This window comes from Carcharodon carcharias (genome assembly GCF_017639515.1).
Source record: "Carcharodon carcharias isolate sCarCar2 chromosome 24 unlocalized genomic scaffold, sCarCar2.pri SUPER_24_unloc_7, whole genome shotgun sequence".
NCBI lineage: Eukaryota > Metazoa > Chordata > Chondrichthyes > Lamniformes > Lamnidae > Carcharodon > Carcharodon carcharias.
The window spans coordinates 219407-241436 of NW_024470620.1; the positions used below are offsets into that span (position 1 = coordinate 219407).

The following is a 22030-nucleotide window of genomic DNA, read 5'->3' on the forward strand; positions in this document are numbered from 1 at the left end:
GACCATTACAAATCTGGCAACAAGATCGGCAGTAATGTAGGAATACACATCTGTGGCATTTTAGTCTCTTTTGACCCTTTCAGTCCAACTGCACATTTCTGATATTAAATGAGGATTGAGAAATTGTGATCATTTCTGTATCAATTGTGCACTATCTGACTTCCTTCAAAAATCTGAGGTGTGTTATCTCAGGGTCTTATGATATATGCCGATCTACTATTTTGCTCAGATTGAAATTATTCTCTTCAGTGATGTGTAACTATGGTTTTACATCCTCATCTATTACACCAACATTTGCACTTCCATCACTTTTGGAAGGGAAAGAAAAAAATGTATCTTCCCAAAACTTAATCCTTCACAAATAATTCTCAGTTTCACGTCTATCTATGTGGCCTCATGTCAAATTTTATGAAAAAAAACTCCTGAGAAGAACCCTGTGAAATCTGATGATGTGCTAATTAAGAATGGATGGTAGGGCACTCAAGGCATAGCTCTAGTGGGGGTGGGGGGAGCATAAAAGATTTAAAAATAATGGAAATAGGTGGGAAAAGAAAAATCTACATAAATTATTCGAAAAAAAAAACAAAAGGAAAGGGGAAGAAACAGAAAGGGGGTTGGGATGGAGGAGGGAGTTCAAGACCTAAAGTTGTTGAATTCAATATTCAGTCTGCAAGGCTTTAAAGAGCTTTAGTCGGAAGATGAGGTGCTGTTCCTCCAGTTTACGTTGGGCTTCACTGGAACAATGCAGCAAGCCAAGGACAGACATGTGGGCAAGAGAGCAGGGTGGAGTGTTAAAATGGCAAGCAACAGGGAGGTTTGGGTCATTCTTGTGGACAGACCGCAAGTATTCTTCAAAGTGGTCGCCCAGTTTACCTTTGGTCTCTCCAATGCATAGGAGACCGCATTGGGAGCAACGAATGCAGTAGACCAATTTGGGGGAGAGGCAAGTGAAATGCTGCTTCACTTGAAAGGAGTGTTTGGGCCCTTGGACGGCGAAGAGAGAGGAAATGAAGGGGCAGGTGTTACATCTTTTGCGTGGGCATGGGGTGGTGCCATTGGTGGGAGTTGGGGAGTAGGGGGTGATGGAGAAGTGGGCCAGAGTGTCCCAGAGGGAACGATACCTACGGAATGCCGACAGTGGGGGTGAAGGGAAAATGTGTTGGTGGTGGCATCATGCTGGAGTTGGTGGAAATGGCGGAGGATGATCCCTTGAATGCGGAGGCTAGTGGGGTGTTAAGTGAGGACAAGGGGGTCCCTATCATGTTTCTGGGAGGGAGGAGAATGCGTGAGGGCGGATGCGCGGGAGATGGGCTGGACATAGTCCAAAAATTCTCATTGACTATCACATTCGTGAATTTAGCACAATGAACCATCTGGCCTTCAGTGACATTGCTCATGGTGCTGATGATCTGGATTTCGCTTGTGTTATACAATATGATGAGTCTGAAGGAGGAGCAGAGTGAAGGGTAGTACATGGATAGTACACAGTGGGAGGTTGGCCTGAAATAAATAATGCAGTGAGTTTGGGCGGGGGTGGGGTTGCGATTTCAGATTTGAAGTGTATGGAAGTCAATAAGCAGGTTCTGGGGTACAGATAGAAGGGGAGGAGAGGTCAGACAGTGGCAAAAGAAGATTATTACGAACTAGAAACTGTTATTTTAATCATCAATCTCAAAGTTATTAGTAATCAAAGCAATGCTAATGTTTCTGAAATCATATTTTTTTACTGAACGAATAACTTTTCAACAATTTTGAGACACAGGATTATGGTCCTAAATGAAGCACTTATTTTACAGTACATGCCACAGTGAAGTAGAGAAGAAATAAAACATGTTTTCGCTAAAAATTGTTCCCTTCAATAGCATATTTATCTACAGTTTCTTAACGGAATATTGTGTGTCTCCTGTCCCTCCTTAATCAAAACAAAATCTAACGACCCGTTTGATATCATTTATTGAGGTCCAAGCAGAGTCATCAGCAGCTACATAACCTTTTCCCCGGCTGTACAACCTGGTCCAGTTCTACCATCGTGGCCTGAACTTAGTTTGACAATAGACAAATTAGCATGAGTTATCCTCAGCTTATTCTAATCTAAATAATGCTTTACATTTAACCTGGAATATCCTAATAGAATGTAATTAAATACACTATTCATGTTAAAAGTGGAAAACGAGCTTCTGAGGAAAAGAAATGTAACCGCAAATGTAAGTACTGTCACTGCCCAACTGACTGTACTTCAGCTTTCAGAGCTCAGCATCAGTGAAGACAAACAAAGCCAGCGATTCAGGTCCAAGGCTTTTATCAGGAATGAAGATGAATGTTAGTATGACAGGTTTTAATCTATTTAATTGCAGGAGGCCACATAACGTACTAAAGAGAATATCTGTGAGGGTGGAGGGCAAGAGAGAAACGGTTTCATAATGGAAAAACTAAAGAGAGTTGTAAATGATCAAACGATGTGTACACATAAGGTTGTGACCGATCGAAAGTAATTTAAACGAATTAAGAAATATTGGTGATAAAACCAAATCAGCAAAAAAAAAATAGCAATAACAACTTGGAGGTCGAAGTTATTAAATTTGAATCAACCTGACAAAGTCATAATGAAGCTTTTGGATTCACGTGGCAATATAAAGAAACACGATTAGATCAATATTATCTTTGGGGGTTAATGCTTAAGGAAGTACTTTGACTTATTAATGTTGATCACTAAGAACAAAGAAGGGATGATATATTTATGATACTGCACGTTCTGCAGAAAAGAGTGAGGAGGGATAAACGGTGGAGAGTTTTATGAAGACTTTGCATCACCACACATTGTGATTCACACAATTTAGAATGTTACTCCGAATGAGCTTTCTTGCTTCAACAGGATGGCATCACAGTTTTCCACAACAAACACTCAATGAACTAATTTGCTTACTCGCGAATCCATTTCTGCTCCTTTCTATCTTCCTGTTGGAATTTTTGCATCTTAATATCTCGCCGAAATAAACGCAATCTCCAAAGCTTTAAAGGCCCAGTGCAGATTAAACTTTGTAACTCGCATTGTCATACATCCCGATACCAGGGGAACAATGATGTTTGCAGCAAAATAGTGGGATACATTCAAAACCTGTCATTGCAAAACTGCAGCATAATAGCGTTGGGTTTATTGGTTAGAGCGTTGGTAGGATATCCTGAGTTCACTTCTCAGTGGTGCCTCTAATCGTTTGATTCAATTCATGGCTTTAAAACGAACCAACAAAGGCCTAAAGTGGCACTGAGAATTACGTGCTAAGAAAAAGAAGCCGGACAGGGTCAAAGTTCCCTTTGGAGATTTTGAAGGCTCAGCGCAGAAACCTGGATAACAACAGTTCATACATCACACACCACTGTTAAGACCGAGCAGTTGGCGTAAGTGAAAAGATTTGTGAAATGATGCCAAAGGGAGGCTGTCTGCCTGCCCGTGAGGGAAATGCGCGACGAGGGTGAGTTAAGAAAGAAATTGACGCAAAGGAAGGTGTGATGCCCCTTGTCAGTCACGAAAGCTGCTTGAAAGAGCCCGTTTATCTCAGCTTCAGATTTTAACGTGTGAGTGTCGGGTTCCAGTCTGGGCCTGAATGCTGCGGTTAGGGCAAGGTGCCCACTTCCCATGAAATGTCAAAAAAAAAACAACGCTCGTTTAATTCTTCAAGGAAAAGACTGAGACTGTTCCGTTTATTGGCCTAGATGCCATCCCTGGGGACAACTATCAAAAACATGTTAAGATTCAACCCCATTCTTGCTGCTGTGGAAGAAAAAGTTCTCCTTATTTAACCTAACAATTCATTTTATCAAAATAAAAAGTTCGATCAGATCACTCTCCATTCTTCTGTACTGAAGGAAGGAGAACATGGAAGAAGCCCTGAAAAGAATAATGCAAAAAGCGCCGTGCAGAAGGCTGGGGAGTGAAAGTGCTGAATTATACAATCAGAGTACCAGCACAGACACGATGGGCTAAATGGCATCCTTCTATGCTGCAATAATTCTATCATTCACTGTGTATGGAACTTGTAATCCGAATGTAACCCACTAAATTCTGGACACTGCTTTCACTACCATGTTGCTTTGAGTTGTGTCTGTGAGACCATAAGAAATAGGAGCAGTTGTATCATGTACTGCACTACACGGCTTCTGAAACATTCAAGAGCTTCCTGGCTGATTTGGCTCAATTGCACCGTCCTGAGCTATCCTCATACCCATCCCTAATTCTAATTCTAGCGTTTTTGTTCAACACAAATGTCACCATTCGTACAGTGTCTCTGGAATGCTAGTACTTGGCAATATCACTGGAAGAATGTGCAGGGTTACGGGGAGAAGGAGGGGGAGGGAAGCACTAATTGAATTACTTAGTCGGAGATCTGGTGCAGACACGCTGGATGGAATGATCTTCTCCTGCGCTGTAAAATGTCTGTGTTTCTTTGGGTACAGTAAAGAAACAATGAAAGTGTCAGATGAGGTTGTGAATGGCTGCATAGAGAATGAGCTAGTAAAAGGTACAAATAATTTTGCATTAGGCATTAACACTTTGATATGGAAAAGAAGGACTGGCCAAATCCTTTCAGGAATTACCAGTAACTGTGGAACTGGAGGGGCGGCGGCGGTTTTCCTTCAGTTTTCTCGGACTGAGGCTAGAAGGATGACAGGGAACCTTCTCTAAGTGGACGGATTGTGTTTCAGTTCCAATCTGAGATTTATGATGCTTATTCACACACAAACTGGCAGGTTTGATGAATTGCAGAAACTGATTGTCCCATGATCAGCAGAGGCCGCTGTTTAGTAGTTTTCCGTTGGTGTAGCGGTCAATATCCTGCCTATCAAGCACGAGACCGGGGTTCAATTCCTGACGATGATCAGCTGAAATATAATTAAGGCGAGTTAATGGAATTAAAAATCGACCTTAGAACTGGAAATTGATGAATATATCGGAGATAGTGAGTGGAGCTTAAAATAAAAATTGTGCATCACTGAAAGGCAGACTCGGGAACAGTCAGCGCGTACATTGTTGGACAGTAATATTCAATCCAATGACTTCAAACTTTAGAACTCCCAGTGAGTTCAAAACCAGCAACGGGATTAGTCGATTTTATAAAGAGCTTCTTTGATGCAGCGCGTTGTTTTCATCTGGAATTCTCTGAAAGGAAAACGGAAGCAGACTCAAAGATAACTTTCACAATGAATTTGAATAATTCCATGTTTGTAGTTAACAGGGTTATGGAGAATGGGAAGAGACTTGGAAGTAAGTGGTAGCTCTTCCAGAGAGCCCCCGTATATAAAGTGGGTCGAATGGTCTCGTTCTGTGCTGCATCATTCTATTACTGAATGTTCTCTTGAGGGTCAGAAACTTCTTGATAATCGCAAAGTGCCGCATTAATTCTCCCATTTGAGGTGTGAAGCATTTACTGAAATGAACTAAATGTACAATCATTATCCAGTCCTTCCCACTCGGGGCTCAGTGCAGTTGAGGAACCGGATATTGGAGCTTGGATCATCAGCTGTTATTTAACCCTGTGTTAAAAACCGGGAATCGGTGTTGGAGGGGGCGGGGTCGGGGAGGCGCAGGTGGTGGGGCGGTGGGGCGGTGGGGCGAAGGGGGGATTTGGGGACTGCGCATTTCGTGGGGGCCTGGGTCCTCAGTAACAAACTGGGAACTGGAGAGTCTGGAACAGAACTACTGTGACACTCCGCTCTGCTCATTGGCTCTTCATCCTTCTCAGTGAAACCAGTGCCTGGAATGATTGATATTAATGTCGTTATGAACATCAGATATCCTGCAGTGAATGATCTGAAATGGAACTTCTGAAGGGGGAAATGTAACGTGTCTCAGTCTATAGTCGAGTTCAGCTCTGGATTACTTTGAAATGTGAAAATCACTGCACGGATACAACGTTGCAGAAATGCCGGTAGAATTACACTCCTACTGTTAGGCAATGAGAACTGAGACTGTATCATTTCATGCTCAATATTTGTGACCAAATCTCATAATATTAGGTACACTGTTTAAAATCTAGACTTGACTACCCAAATGTTCCCCTCTCGGCTTCTCCAGCCCCCTCTTCTCTTTAAGATGTTCCTTAAAACCTGCCTCTTTAAGCAAACATTTTTCCACCTGTCTTAATACTTCCTTCTGTGCCTTAGCATAAACATTTTTTATAGGAAAATCTCCTACTAATCACTTTGTGAGGTTATGCTCCATTAAAGGCGAAGTAAAATGCAAGATGTTAGGATCATAGAGCGGTTCCAGCACCGAGTAAGCCTGTTGTGTCTGTACCTACAAAGGCAATTATCTCCTGTCTCTCCCCTGGCTTTTCCCCGTTTTTGTGTAAATGTTTCCTCTTCAGGTAATAACCCAATGCACTTTTAAAAGCCATGATTGAAGCTGCCTCCAGCACACTCTCAGGCAGTGCATTCCAGATTCTAATCTGCAGGGTAAAGTTTTTCTTCAAGCCGCCTTTTTTTCTTTTGGTAAATCACACGTGCCCTCCTGTTCTCAATGCTACCAGGAGTGTCTCCCTATCTACTCTATCCAGACCACACATGATTTTAAATACCTCTAACAAATCTCTCCTCAAACTCCTCCTCTCCGAGAAGAAAAGCCGCAGCCTTTCCAATCTATCTGTCGGAATGATGTTCCTCATCCACTGAACCATTCTCTTAATTATCTTCTGCATCCTTTCTAATGCTAAAGAACTGGACCCAATCCATTCCTGCTAAAGAACTGGACCCAATTTTACAACTGAGGTCAAAATAGTGTTTTACACAGGTTTATCATAATTTCCTAATTTTTGAGTTCTTTGCCCCTTGAAGGTATTCCACATTGAAAGGTTTTACCCGATAGAACACGCGTTATTTTTCAATGAATAAGTAGGTCTATGCCTTTGTAATATATCTGTGATTATTGGTCTGTGTTACTATAAGTTACAGAATGAGACGTGTTATTGAAGAGTGAGTGGAGATGTAAATGACTGAGTCCTGAACCGTGTGACTTAGTGTTCCAGTTGTGATTTAACTCAACTTAATGGCTGATGTCAGCTGCAGGAAAGTCCACCTAAAGCTCAGCAAATGTTGCAGGCATTGGCTTTCTCTTCCTGGGTGACATGCATCACGAATTTGTCGCCAATGGTTGAACGAAAAACATAAATCATTAGGGAACAGTTCACTACCAAAATCTGCAGAAATATCCAACACACCATCGAAGCTGGTGAATTTGGAGCATAACTGATTCCCAATCAACTGATCCGGATTCTATTCCTGGTTATCCAAATCTTTCACCTCTAAGCCAGTGAATCGGAAGCTGCAACTGTTGCTCGACATTTTACTGCTAAAATGCACCGTTGGTGCAATTCAATTAAAATACTTTCCAGCTCCAATTAAAATTTAATTCAGTTTTTATCCTTATTGTTAGTAATTATGATTTTCCGTGAACTGTAGTGAGAAAGCAGAATGCAATTACTGGGATAAAAACAGAACCTGCTGGTCAATCTCAGCATGTTTGGCTGCTTTTGTGAAGAGAGAAACAGAGTTAACGTTTCGAGTCCAATATGACTCCTTCGGAACCAGAGAGAGGTAGAAATGTGATGAATTTGATGCTGTTGAATAAAGCGGGTAGGGCAGGTGGAGCAGAATAGACCTGATATTGGAATGAATTCAGGGAGCTGTGAGTCAAAGCGAAAAACACACCATCTTGTTCAATATTTCTCAAAATGATCATGTAAATGCAAATTAAAGGAACATTTGCTTTTATTGAAACAGTTGTTCCCTCTAGTGAAATTGACGGGTTTTATTTTGAAATTGATGAATTAAAGGCCAGCCAAAGGCTGCCAGTGGTTTCCAGCGTTTATTTCATGGTCAGAGTTTGGGTTAGTCCTGCCTGCTTCCAGCAGATTCCTGCTCAGGGTGGTCCATGCCAGAGTTTTAAAAGGCGGACGCGCAGCAGACTCGGTGTTAACAGTTCGTGTGTCACACATGCTACTGATATCTCTTCAGGAAAGGGCCCGGACCAAGCCAGCAGTGCGCAAATCGAACGGATGGAAAGCGTCTCGAAAACAGCTGGCTCCAGAATCGGGCCGGACGCAAGTGCGCTCCAGCCGCAGGCAGAGTGATGAAGCATCATCGCTACCGAGCCGGCGCTGTGGATCTGAGGGCGATCATCCGCTACCAGAAACCCGGCGAGCTGCTCATCCACAAACTTCACTTCCAGCGCACAGGACTTCAAGGCAGACTTGCACTTCCAGAGCTCGGTCATCATGCCCCTGCAGGAAGCCAGCGAGGCTGACCTGGTGGGGCACTTTGAGGACACCAAGTTCCATCCACAACAAGCGAGTCCCCATCTTGCCCAAAGGAATCCAGCTGGCCCGCCGATCGGCGGGAAGCGGGGTTAAACCCAGTTTTAACACCAAGTGGAACAATTTCTCTTTTGAGAGTCCCCAACTGGACAGCAGGACGAGTTGAGTTCTGTTACTGCTAAGTCCAGCATTTCCACATCCCCTAAGTAGTCATTACAACTGTGTGGTTTTAATAACACCCAGTGATTTGCTAGACATTTCAGAGTGACAGTTGAAGGTTCTGTGTCTGGAGTCACATGTTGACCAATCATGGTGGGTTGACAGATCTGTAATCACTGATCTGTGTCTGATTCCGGTTCTGCGGTAGATATTTAATTTATGAAGCGTGAGTCTGATATCCGACCTAGAATTCAGCAACAGCATCACCGGTAACTGCCAGTCCCCAGATCACAGGTTTTCTTCGATGAATGAGTGATGCTGCTCAAGTATAATGAATTGTTTTCATTCAACACAGTTTTTAGAGGGGGATATGTGTGAGCAGAAGGTATTAGGAAATAAATGCGCGTAAATGGAATTAAGGGACTTAGGTTTCTATGAACTAATATTCGCCCAGGACATCAGTGGGTCTGACACTGGTTTACTGGACAAACTAAGGCCTAGATGTGGCCTAACACGCGGCTGTTCCCAGCATTTTCTGTCTTTAATACTGGTTAAAATGGCCGCTTTAATACAATTAATCTTGAGAATTGAACAATATTTCTGATTTCTTGGAGATCGCACCGCGCCTTTCACTTATTGTATTCACTATTTATATTTCAGGGTTTGGTGTCACTTTAAATAATTCAACTCGAACAAGATATGGAGCAAACAGCTGAAATCAAACATGGAATCAGGCTAATCTAGGTTGCAATAAGGAACCAGGTCAATAAGAACTCTCAGTAAATACAATAGATCTGGTCATGTTCTTTAGTATCGGACCGTGTTTCCCAGACCATTTCACTCCCATCAGCACTTACTTCATGAAATGAGTGATTTTTTTTTTTCAGACAGTAACCTGCCCTTTTACACAGATTGTGGGTGGATCTGAAAACGGCCTTTTGGGTTTTATCAGGTGAAACGTTGTCCACTTCACTTGCTCTTGGAGCTCACAGCGCTGCTTTTCCTGGGTAGCAGCCGGGCCTGGATATGAGGCAATCCACCCCCACCCTCCCCCGACCTGAGCGATGGTAACACCTTGTGGTTGGTGACACAGCTTGTTGAGTTCCTGGTCGTTGCGGATGGACAGCTGCAAGTGTCCGGGGATGATGAGGCTCTTCTTGTTGTCCCGGGGGCCGCGTTACCGGCCGGCCCGCGGATTTCAGCGGTCAGATACTCGAGCACAGCAGCCAGATTGACCAGACCTCCGGCACCCACACGCTCAGCCGAGTTCCCCTTACACAAGAACCTAAGAGTACAGCCAGCAGGGAAGTGCAATCTGTCCCGGGCTGAACGGCACTTGGCCTTGGCCAGAGCTTTGCTGCCATTCTTTCCCCTTCCAGACATTTCCAGTGTCAGGCTTTAAACGTGAATAATAAGCTTATTCAGCATTTGATGTTCTTGCAGGCTGGGAACTCCCAGATTTGTCTCTTTTTAATACAGTACATTTGTCTATATTTTGTTTGCCAATCTGATAACAGAAACGCAGAAGAGGGCGAGATTTACCAGTAACAACCGCCATAAGCAATGAAGTTTCCATTTCAAAAATGCCCGTCAACCCCATTGTGTGAAAGAACAGGATTAAATAAAAAACAAAAACAGAATTACCTGGAAAAACTCAGCAGGTCTGGCAGCATCGGCGGAGAAGAAAAGATTTGACGTTTCGAGTCCTCATGACCCTTCAACAGAACAAGGTGAATCCCAGGAAGGGTTGAAATATAAGCTGGATTAAGGTGGGGGGTGGGGGGGTGGGGGGGCTGTGGCTGTTGGGTGGGGGGAGAGAAGTGGAGGGGGTTGGTGTGATTGTAGGCAAAAGCAGTGATAGAAGCAGATCATCAAAAGATGTCACAAACAACAGAACAAAAGAACACATAGGTGTCGAAGTTGGTGATATTATCTAAACGAATGTGCTAATTAAGAATGGATGGTAGGGCACTCAAGGTATAGCTCTAGTGGGGGTGGGTGGAGCATAAAAGATTTAAAAATATTTGAAAATAATGGAAATAGGAGGGAAAAAGAAAAATCTATATAATTTATTGGAAAAAAGCAAAAGGAAGGGGGAAGAAACAGAAGGGGGGTGGGGATGGAGGAGGGAGGTCAAGACCTAAAGTTGTTGAATTCAATATTCAGTCCAGAAGGCTGTAAAGTGCCTAGTCAGAAGATGAGCTGTTGTTCCTCCAGTTTGCGTTGGGCTTCACTGGAACAATGCAGCAAGCCAAGGACAGACATGTGGGCAATAGAGCAGTGTGGAGTGTTGAAATGGCAAGCGACAGGGAGGTTTGGGTCATTCTTGCGGACAGACCGCAGGTGTTCTGCAAAGCGTTCACCCAGTTTACGTTTGGTCTCTCCAATGTATAGGAGACTGCATTGGGAGCAACGAATGCAGTAGACTAAGTTGGGGGAAATGCAAGTGAAATGTTGCTTCACTTGAAAGGAGTGTTTGGACCCTTGGACGGTGAGGAGAGAGGAAGTGAAGGGGCAGGTGTTACATCTTTTGCGTGGGCATGGCGTGGTGCCATAGGTGGGGGTTGAGGAGTAGGGGGTGATGGAGGAGTAGACCAGGGTGTCCCATAGCGAACGATCTCCATGGAATGCCGACAGTGGGGCTGAAGGGAAGATGTGTTTGGTGGTGGCATCATGCTGGAGTTGGTGGAAATGGTGGAGATGATCCTTTGAATGCGGAGGCTGGTGGGGTGATAAGTGAGGACAAGGGGATCCTATCATGTTTCTTGGAGGGAGGAGAAGGCGTGAGGGTGGATGTGCGGGAAATGGGCCAGACACGGTTGAGGGCCCTGTCAACGACCGTGGGTGGAAAACCTCGGTTAAGGAAGAAGGAGGACATGTCAGAGGAACTGTTTTTGAAGGTAGCATCATCGGAACAGATGCGATGGAGGCAAAGGAACTGAGAGAATGGGATGGAGTCCTTACAGGAAGCGGGGTGTGAGGAGCTGTAGTCAAGGTAGCTGTGGGAGTAGGTAGGCTTGTAATGGATATTGGTGGACAGTCTATCACCAGAGATTGAGAAAGCGAGATCAAGGAAGGGAAGGGAAGTGTCAGAGATGGACCACGTGAAAATGATGGAGGGGTGGAGATTGGAAGCAAAATTAATAATTTTTTCCAAGTCCCGATGAGAGCACGAAGCAGCACCGAAGTAATCATCGATGTACCGGAGAAAGAGTTGTGGAAGGGGGCCGGAGTTGGACTGGAACGTGATTGTAATCCTTTGCTGAGAGATGACATCTTGAAATATGCCAACTGAAGAAATTGAACGTAAATTATAACATATTCCATTTTTAAAACTGACAGGAGTGGACATGGGCAAGAGATGGGAGAATAGCATAAAATAGCTGTTGGTGAACCAAGCTGCATGTGGCAGAAATATTGAAGAATGATCCGTTAAATGTGGAGGCTGGTTCTAAAATGCATTGTTGGCGAAGAAACCCACACGCCGCCACAGACATCACAAGGTGGATGGTCAGGGAGCTATACGGGTGAATGTAGTTACACGGGAAATGGGATGGACAGAGTCGAGTGCCCCATTAACACATTGGAGCAGAACCTGGGCTGAGGACTGATGAAGAATTTTCAGAAGCAATGGTCTGGAATGTTGCATATCTGGAACAAATAGATCAGAGGTGGTGAAACTGGGAGATTTTGGAACAGAGCCTTGCAAGGAAGTGGTGTGGGATTAAATATAATCATGGGAGTTGTGGGAGTTTGTGAGATGAAAACAGATATTGGTGCATATCCAATTCTGTGGAATGGAGCTCGATAAATCTAAGAAGAAAAGGTGTGGTTTCAGAGATGGATCATGCGAAGTGGAAGGGTGGTGGAAATTAGAATCAAACTTTCTAATAATTGTTAGTGAAAGCAAAGGAAGAAAATGGCAATATCACATGTAGTTTTCTATTCAAAACATGAGAGATAGAAAGGCCAAAGGCTAGATTGATTGACTAGTTTATGTAGAATAATGGAATCCTTACTCAAAAAACCAACGGAAAAAAAAAATGAAACACAGAATATATTAAAGAGTGGTCAGCATACAACCCATAAACAAGCACATGCCAGAGTAACTTCATTTAATCTCTGCACAAAGATCAGAAGTTTTTGATTGGAACAATAGATGCAATATTCTTTGATTATTTGATGGTCTTCAGTGTGTTAAAACAGCCTCATAGGTGATCTCAGAAAATGTGGAGTTGGGTACAAGTAGAAGAATGGGCAGCAAGCTGGCTTCAACAACAGGAAACAGATATTGAGGATGAAAGAGATTTATTCAGGTTAGTGGAAAGATCCACAAGATTAACAATGGAAGATAGTTTGAAAATTAACAACATGTCCCAAATTGTGTGTATGGTGAAAAAGGGAAGGATGACAACTACATATCTGAAAACATTAATTATAATAATTGACAAAATGATGCAGTGCGGATTTCAATAACAATTTAGTTTGAAAAATAGCTCAGCGTCAGGTATTGCATTTGGTCAGGATAAGAAAGTTGCCGAATATTCTGTGGAAAATAAATCTCTGAATTTCATCAACGGTTAAAGAATTCCTCAAATTCACAAAAGGTTTTCTGTAGTCAAAAAGGTTAGAAACATAGAAACATAGAAACTAGGATCAGGAGTAGGCCATTCGGCCCTTCGACCCTGCTTCGCTATTCATTATGACCGTGGCTGATTATCCAACTCAGTAGCCTGCTCTCGTTTTCTGCCCGAGAGCTATATCATACTCCTTCTTGAAAACATGTCATGTTTTGGTCTCAACTACCTTTTATGGTAACGAATTACACAAGTTCACCACTCTCTGGGGGAACACATTTCTACTTATTTCAGACCAAAATGGTCTACCACATATCCTCAGGAACCATGGTTTTGGACGCATCTACTATCGGGAAAAACCTTCCTGCATCTACCCTGTCTATTCCTGTTCGAATTGTACACGTTTCTACGATATTCCCCCTCATTCTCCTGAACTTCAGTGAAAATAATCATAATCGATTCAATGTCTACATATCTGTCAGCCCCACCATCCCAGGGTTTAGTCCGGTAAACGTTTGGTGCACTAACTCTATAGCAAACCTTATCCTTCCTCAGATAAGGAGAACGAAACGGCACACAATATTCCAGGTGATGTCTTACCAAGGCCCTGTACAATTGCTGCAATATATCTCTGTTCCTGTACTCGAATCCTATGGCTATGGAGGCCAGCATACAATTTCACTTCTTTAACGCCCACTGCACCTGCATGCTCACCTTCAACAACTGGTGTACATGGAAACCAAGGTATGGTTGCACTTCCACCCCTCCCCCGCCCTTTAAATTTATAGCCATTCAGATAATAATCTGCCTTCCTGTTTTTGCTATCAAAATGGATAACCTCACATTTATCCACATTATACTGCCTCTGCCATGCATTTGACCACTTACTCAGCTTGTCCAAATCACGCTGAAGAAGCTTTGCATCTTCCTCATAGCTCAACACCCCATCCAGATTTGTGTCATCTGCAAATCTGGAGATATTACATTCACATTTCTCGAATAAATTATTAATATATGTTGTGAATAACTAGGGTCCAGCACCAATACCTGTGGTACACCACAAGTCAATGCTTGATTATCGGAGAAAGACACATTTATTTCTATTCTTTGTTTCCTGCCTGCCAACCAGCTTTCTATCCATCTCAATACACTATCCCCAATTCCATGATCTTTAATTTTATATGCCACTCTCTTACATGGGACTTCGCCGAAAGCCTTCTGTAAGTCCAAATAAATCACATCCACTGGCTCCCCCTCATCAACGCTACTAGTTATATCTTTGGAAATTTCCAGTAGATTTGTCAAGAATGATTTCCCTTTCTTAAATCCATGCTGACTCTGTCCGATTCTGCCACTGTTGTCCATGTGCTCAGCTTTTAAATCTTTGATAATGGACTGTAGAGTTTTATCCACTACCGATGTCAGGCTGACTGGTTTCTATTTCCCTGTTTTCTCTCTGCCTCCCTTTGTATTTACTGGTGTTACATTAGCTACCCTCCAATCTGTAGGAACTGTTCCACAGTCTATGTACTATCGGAAGAAGACTGGCAATGTATCCACTATTTCTGGGATGAGTTCCTTTTGTGCTTTCGGATGTAGATTATCAGGCCCCAGCGATTTAACAGCCTTCAATCACATGAGGGTAAAAATATACTAACAAAATTCTGAAGTTTATTTGCAGAGGAATGGAATGAAAGCAACAAAAAGCTAAGTTTTGACTAATATTGAAACTCGGTTGCAAAATACTTAGCTATTGGATGGAGGTTTTGTTTCCTTATTATAAAAAAAATACTGATTCACTGTAGGATGTGCACCTATTCAACCAGAGTGATATGAGGAATGAAAACATTTAGCTATTTACTCCATTGTCACGTATATTTATGTTAACAATTACTTTTCTAGGTATGTTTACTTTGCTATGAAAATCCGTCATGTCCATTCCTCATTTATAGGTGTCTGTCCTCATAGGGGCACACCCAACTCAGCTAAATATAGAGAATGGTACAGGCAATGTGTGTACATCGTGTAAAGTTATTTTGAAATGGGAACTATCAAACGCCAATCAGTTACAGTATTGAAAGATTTATTTTGTTTTGAAACGAAAAGTTTTTAAATTAATCAGCGAAAAAAGAAATCTGAATGTGGATGAGGTGTTTGGGTTTCAGCGGAACTGATTCACAACTCACTCAACGTAGAAATACTCATTAACAATATTATGAAAGAAAAATAGAGCATTGGGTGTCAAGTGCAGATGGAAATATTTGAATAAGCAAAGAACTCAGGTTGAACAAAAGACGAGCCTTGGTTATAAAACATTTATTGTACTTTGTTTTGTTCAGGTCTCCATACTTAGAAATAATATGTTGAGTCACTGCTGAAGCTGGAGACATAACAACAAGAAATACACCAAAGCATTTAATGTTCAGTTCATCATTTAATCTTCTGAGCCTGCTTTCTGTGACAGCTCGATAGATTTGTTCCAAATTTTAAGCATCTTTCCGCACAGGGAGATGTCTCACTGATCTAAAGGCAGATGTACTGGTCATATTTGTATAAATTCTGAATCACATACAAAAACTGATTGGTCGAACTTTATATCCGTTGCAGCAGTGCATCATTAAATATCCTCTCTCAGATATTAACTTTGGTTAAAATACAGAATATAAAATTCATCAATCGTGACCAAATATTCTCCAAATCCTGTTGGAGAAATGTAATTAATTGACACTAAAACAAATAGTGTATTTTGAATAACATACACTGAGTTAGAATATCTCATCCCGGTGTCAGTCTTATACTGTAACAATGCTCCCTAGCTGTGTAAAACTCAATAGTTAGTTATCCCCAGTTCCTTTTGTTGCAGGAAATGGGAATATATTCACATATTTCAATTGATATACTCATATACTTCGCAAACTTATTTCCTTTGCAACGTGTTAACATTGATAGAAGAAGAGATAGTTCAAGGGAATGGAGAGGTAAGTACACCTGAAATAACCATTTCAAATTGCAACCAATCCAATTCCTTCCAGTTTGTGCCTCACACTCAATATAATTCTAAGTTGACAGATACTGCCCGTAATATATGATCATTGGGTTCTAGGTATTCTACCCTGCTTAGTTACCCACTCTATGTACAATCCTAAGCAGCAGTTGTCTCTACTAGTACTTGGTCACTGAAGTCAGGTATTACACTCTAGTTAGTGACCCACGCTCACCACTATTCTACACTGTCAGATAATCCAAGTAATAAACAGTTACATTGGTTCAGGAAGTCCATTCAAGCTATTGAACCACACACAGTGAAATTCTACAGCGACAGATGGTCACAGAAGGCAAGTATTAAACTATGGTTACTGACCCACACTCAGCACAATTGTACATCGTCAGACAATCCCAGAAGTAAACAACGAAATTGGGACAGACAATCCAATCAGTTTAGTGACACACACTCAGGGCAATTCTACACTGAAAAAAACCTCATGTAAAAATATCCATGATAGTTTCAAAAAATTGATTTCTGGACCTGAAACAAAAGTTTTGCGATAAATTTGTTAGTTAGCTTGACCATGAAATTTAACCAAATTATTTATTCAGGTCAGCATTTTTCGTAACAGCGGTGAGCTTTTGGATCTCCTGTTTAATGAAATCATGTCATTGATCGGGTGCCTTCATAATGCTAAACACGAGATCACCATGTAACCTTCTCAGTCACAGGATAAAAACCGTGAGCATCTCATACACAGACGTGCATAACATTTTGGTTTTTATCAGTCACCAGGAACACGCATAGCAACAAGGATCAGATAGAATATTTCCTCAGCTATTTGAATTGCACGATGTATTTTCAATGCGAAGTGATGGATCTCAGCTTGGTGCAGGGAAACGTCTGTGTTAAACTCTGAAGTGATACATCCCGAAAGCTTTTCATTTATATCCTCTGGGATGATCTCGGGGATATTGAGTTTGCAGCACCTCTCACAGCATTAAAAATAAAAAAAAAAACGTTTTGACTCTGACAACGTGTCAAAACTCTTATATGGAATTAGTGCCGAGGATGTTTGGACAAACACCAAAGATTGGACAAGACTGATCACGTTAATTAGTTAAGAACATTACAAGCTGCATTCTGTCGGCAATTGTGCTGTCCATTAAACTACATTATTGGTCATTGTGGATTGCAGCATAAAGAAATTAAATTATTTGCAACTCATTAAAAACCAGAAACTGATCCTCCATTTCAATCTTATTAAGCATCTCAAACACATTCAACATTTCAAATTAATACACCACTTGAAAACAATTGAATGTAAAAACAAACTCCAAACATCACCAGCCACTCCAAACAACGTAGTTCCTCCAAAAAACAGACCTGTAAACTGAACAGCCCTCGTATAGTCATAGTCCACTTGCCAGATGCAGCCACCCATCACCCCAACCCCGCCCCATTCCCTTACCCAACCCTCCACATCCCGTGAGTGAAGCAGCATCTCAAAACTATGCATGTCTAAGTAACCTGTCAGCTGGCACTAAAATAGTTCACTGAGCAGCCCTGAAATGAATCCAAATCCTTGCACTGAAAAGAGATTTCAGACTCAACATGAGAAATGGTGAGAAGAGTAAAGGTTTGCCGATCAATTTTGGAGTGTTTGCTCCTGAAGTCGAGTACCCAAATTGCCCATTTGTTGGCAATGTAAGATTTAGAAGAATGAGGAGGGCAATTAGCCTACTGACTATCTTCTGGCATTGAAAAAGGGCAGGGTTGATCATCCATCTCAAATCCGTTTTCCCGCCACAGTTTCACATCTCATAAATCACTCTGCTTCCGAAAAACAAACGACCTCAATCTGGAACCTAAGCCACGACTGAGCATCCACAGTTCTCGGAAAGAGCGATATCAAGTCATTCACAACCCTCTGAGTGAAGATAGTTCTACACACCTGAAAATGAAATGGTCGACTCCTTATACAGAGTCTGAGATCCTGTTCCATACTGTCCTGCTAGGGGAAGCAGCATCACTGCATACATCCTCTTCAACCCTCCAAAAATGGTGCGTGCTTCATTGACCCCAGCTCTCATTATTCAAACCACCACAGTATATCAGCACATTTTACTCAATCTCTCCTCATAGGACAATATTTTGATCATTGGAATCAATCGATGGAAACTTCGTTGCATCTACTAGAAGGTTCTTCCTAAGTTACAGAGACTGAAACTAGTCACAACCCAGTCAGAGAACTCTTGTGGAAACTGGCCCAGCTTTACTGATACAAACTTTCCAGGTCTCACCTCTCAATCAGCATGATAATTGTAAAAATGTTCATTCCAAAAAAAAGCTTATCATTCACTCCTACGTACATCACTGGGGCTTCAATAACAGGGCATCAGTCTGGAGCTGGGGAACCAGGTGGAGAGGTAGGAGAGTAGGGAGAACTGGCCAGGAAATGTATCCTTGATTTTGGGCGCCGGTGGCACTGTTCAGACCAGGATCCCAATTCTGCTCCCCTGGCTGGAGGGCTCTCAGCCAATGTTGATACAGTCCAAGTTGTTGATCCCGAACACATCGTTACAGTTAGGCGCCATGCCCTGCCATGTGGTGTGCTTATTGACACGTTCAACATAGAAAGCCTAGATACTATTGGTCAGCACAGCGCCCTACATCCCCACGTTACAGCAGGGACAGGTCTAATCGGAGGAGTTGTGGGAGCAGAGAAACAATGAGTGAAGTTTCCCAGGGAGATTTTCTTCTCCTCGACACAACATGAAAACTGTATAAAATATATCGGAAATGGAGGTGATTTAGTACCAACCAGCAACCAAGGAAATGGGCTCAGGCAACTCTTGTGTTATTCCTAGTGAAACGGAATGAGCACAACTCAATCTAGACTAATTCGCCCAACGAAAAACGGAGAGTTCAAACTCAACACTACACTACCTCACCTCCTGATAATGGACCCATGCAAATCTAATCACATATGAAGATAGACTGGAGAGTATGATGGAGGCAGTGTAGAAGGTGCTTTACCTTGCATCTAACCCTAATCTGCAACTTCCCGGGGAGTGTTTGATGAGAATGTGCAGAAGGAACTTTACACTGTCATTAACCCAGTCATTTACGTGACCTGGGGGCATTTGATGGAACAGCATAGAGGGTGTTTTACCTTGTATCAAACACCGTGTTATAATAGTGCTTGTAAAGTTTGATGGGGATAACGTAGAATGGGCTCACGCCATATAGAATCCAATGCTGCCACTGCACTGGCTCTCCACCTCCAGATCGATGTCCCGTTATTGAAGCCTCAGTGATGTACATAGGAATGAAGGATAAGTTTTTTTTTTCTGTTTGGAATGATCATTTTTAAAATAATCATGCTGATTGAGATTTGAAACCTGGAACGTTTGAAGAATTTATAGAAGGTGCTTGACACTGTTTAGAACCCCGTGCTGTACCTGCTCGGGGAGAGTTTTATGGGGCTTTGTAGAAGGTGCTTAACACTGTATCTAAACCCATGTTGGACATGCTCTGGGTCTGTTTCATGGGGGCAGTTTAGAGGGAGCTTTAAACTGTATCTATTTCCGTGCTATCCCTGTCCTGGGAGTGCTGATGAGGAAGGTGAAGAAGGGCATCTTAATCTATCCCATTGCTGTGCCTGTCCTGCGTTTTTCTTCTGGGAACAGTTTAGAGGGAGCTTCACTGTGTATCTAATCCTCTGCTGTACCTGTCCTGGGAGTATTTGGTACAGACGGTGTAGAACGGGCTTAACTCTGTGTTTAATCCCATGCTGCCCCTGTCCAGGCACAGTTTGATGGGAATGTAGGGTAAGTTTTGCTCTGTATCTAGTCATCTTCTGTAACTGTGGTTAGACTTTTTGATGGGGACACAGTAGAGTGAGACTTACTCTACCAAATCAACTGCTGCACCTGCTCTTTGCAAGTTTAATAGTGGCACTGTAGAGGGCGTTTTACTCTCTAGCTAACCCACTTCTATGGCTTCTCTGCAACGTTTTCATTTCAATATCATTCACCTAGAGGATGTGGGCATAGCTGTGTAAGCCAACGTTAATTGCCCAACTCTAATTGCCCTTGAGAAGTTAATCGTAGGCTGCCTTCATAATGTGCTGCATTGGAGGGACAAAGAGAGTGCCTTAATATTTATTAAACCCCGTTTTGGAAGGTGAGCTTAGAGTGCCTTCCACTGTTGTCAAGACAGCATTTGATGGATTGTGGCATCAATTTGCTTCGGCAAAATTGCTGCCAATGTGAATCAAGGGGAACAGTGAGCGCAGGTTGGACTGATGCCTAGTCAAAAGAAGACAGATGTAGTTGTCGATAGTCAAACATCTCAATCCCATGACATCACTGGAGAAGTTTCTCCGGTCAGAGACCTAAAACCAAAGATATTCATCTGCTTTATCAATGACTTTCCCCCTATTATCGGGTAAGAATTGGATATGTTCGCTGATAATTGCATAATGTTCAGCAACATTGGCCACTCCTGTGATACTGGAAGTCCTGGGCCATACCATGTCTCAGGCAGAAAAGGGGCTAGTCACATTCACGCCACATTATGTACCAGGTAATAAGCACCTCCAAATGGAGAATCTCTAACCATTGCCTCTTGACAATTAAAGGATCTACCATCGCCGGATGGCCCAATATCAACCTCCTGTTGGCAACCATTGACGAGGAACTGAGCTGGTCTAATCATATAGGCACAATGGTTACAAGGTCGAGTCAACGGTTATGAATTCTGTGGCGAGTAAGTCACCTCCTGACTCCCCAAAACAATTCCAAAACCTACATGCCAGCAATCAGGAGTGTGATGGAACAATCTCCATTTGATTGCGTGAATGCAGAACTCACAACATTCTAGAAGCTTGACACCATATAGAACACAGCAGCCTGCTTGATTGGAACACCATGCACAAACATTCACAACCTGCACCACAGCCGAACGGTGGCAGCATTGTGTACCATCTACAAGATGTGCTGCCCGAACTCACCAAGGCTCCTTAGACAGCATATTCCAAATACACGACTTCTAACTTCTAAAAGGGCAAGGGCAGCAACACACGGGAACACCTGAATGTTCTGTTCCATGCCACACCTTCACTGTTGCTTGGGTCAAAATCCTAGAAATCCCTCCCTAAGAAGTTTTGGTGTTCTTATACGGCTGGTAGCAGCTGAAGAAAGCAGCTCACTACCACTTTACCGATGGCTGATTATCTTCCAGGATTGGGTTCTGATACGAGTGGATCCGGGCCAGATTCGGCACTGCCAAGTTTGGACCACCCATGGATCGTTGCGCCCTATGTTTGAGATCCGCTGAACAGAAATGGACACTTCCTCAAAACGGCCTTTCCCTGGCAACAGGTCTCTCTTCGTTCAGACGTTCCCCTACCTTGATCAGGGTCCGCTCAGGATCATATCTCGCAGACTAGGTTCTTACCCATTTCAGGGGAATTGGAACTACCTCAATATCGAAATCCCCTTCAGCATTAGGCCCGCATTCAGGTTCAGTCTTCCTGAAGGTCAGGCACCCCCTCTGAATCAGGCACTCCTCATCATCAGTCCTGCATTGTATCTGAACCCTCAACTCTGAAACTCCTCAGAATCAGTCACCCGTCATTATCCAATATACTTCATGATCAGGCTCCCTCACAATGTCAATCACTGTGGGGGTCGAATGAAGCAGCTTGTGTATTTTTCATTTGCAGCCCACAAGGTACACGCCTGGCCCTACCAGCACGTGTTGTGAAACTAAACGCCCTGTGTCAGACATTAGACGTGATACTGCGATTGGGAAATATTTGCTAAATTATATTCAGAGGGTATAAACCTACATTGAAGCCAATTTAAGTGTGCCATTCGGGTTTTGCAGTATGACATATCTGCTTTATTTAAATCTGCATTTATTAATCAATGGACTATTTAAAATGTCTGAAGATCATGTGATGACTCCCGAATGTGGAGAATTTGTTGTTGAGA

At 42.6% G+C, this 22030-nt stretch overlaps 1 pseudogene; it reads right to left on the reverse strand.

Moving 5' to 3' along the window:
* Window positions 1–9434: 9434 nt before the first annotated feature.
* LOC121273556 lies at window positions 9435–9848 on the reverse strand (annotated as a pseudogene).
* Between the last annotated feature and the right edge of the window lie 12182 nt (window positions 9849–22030).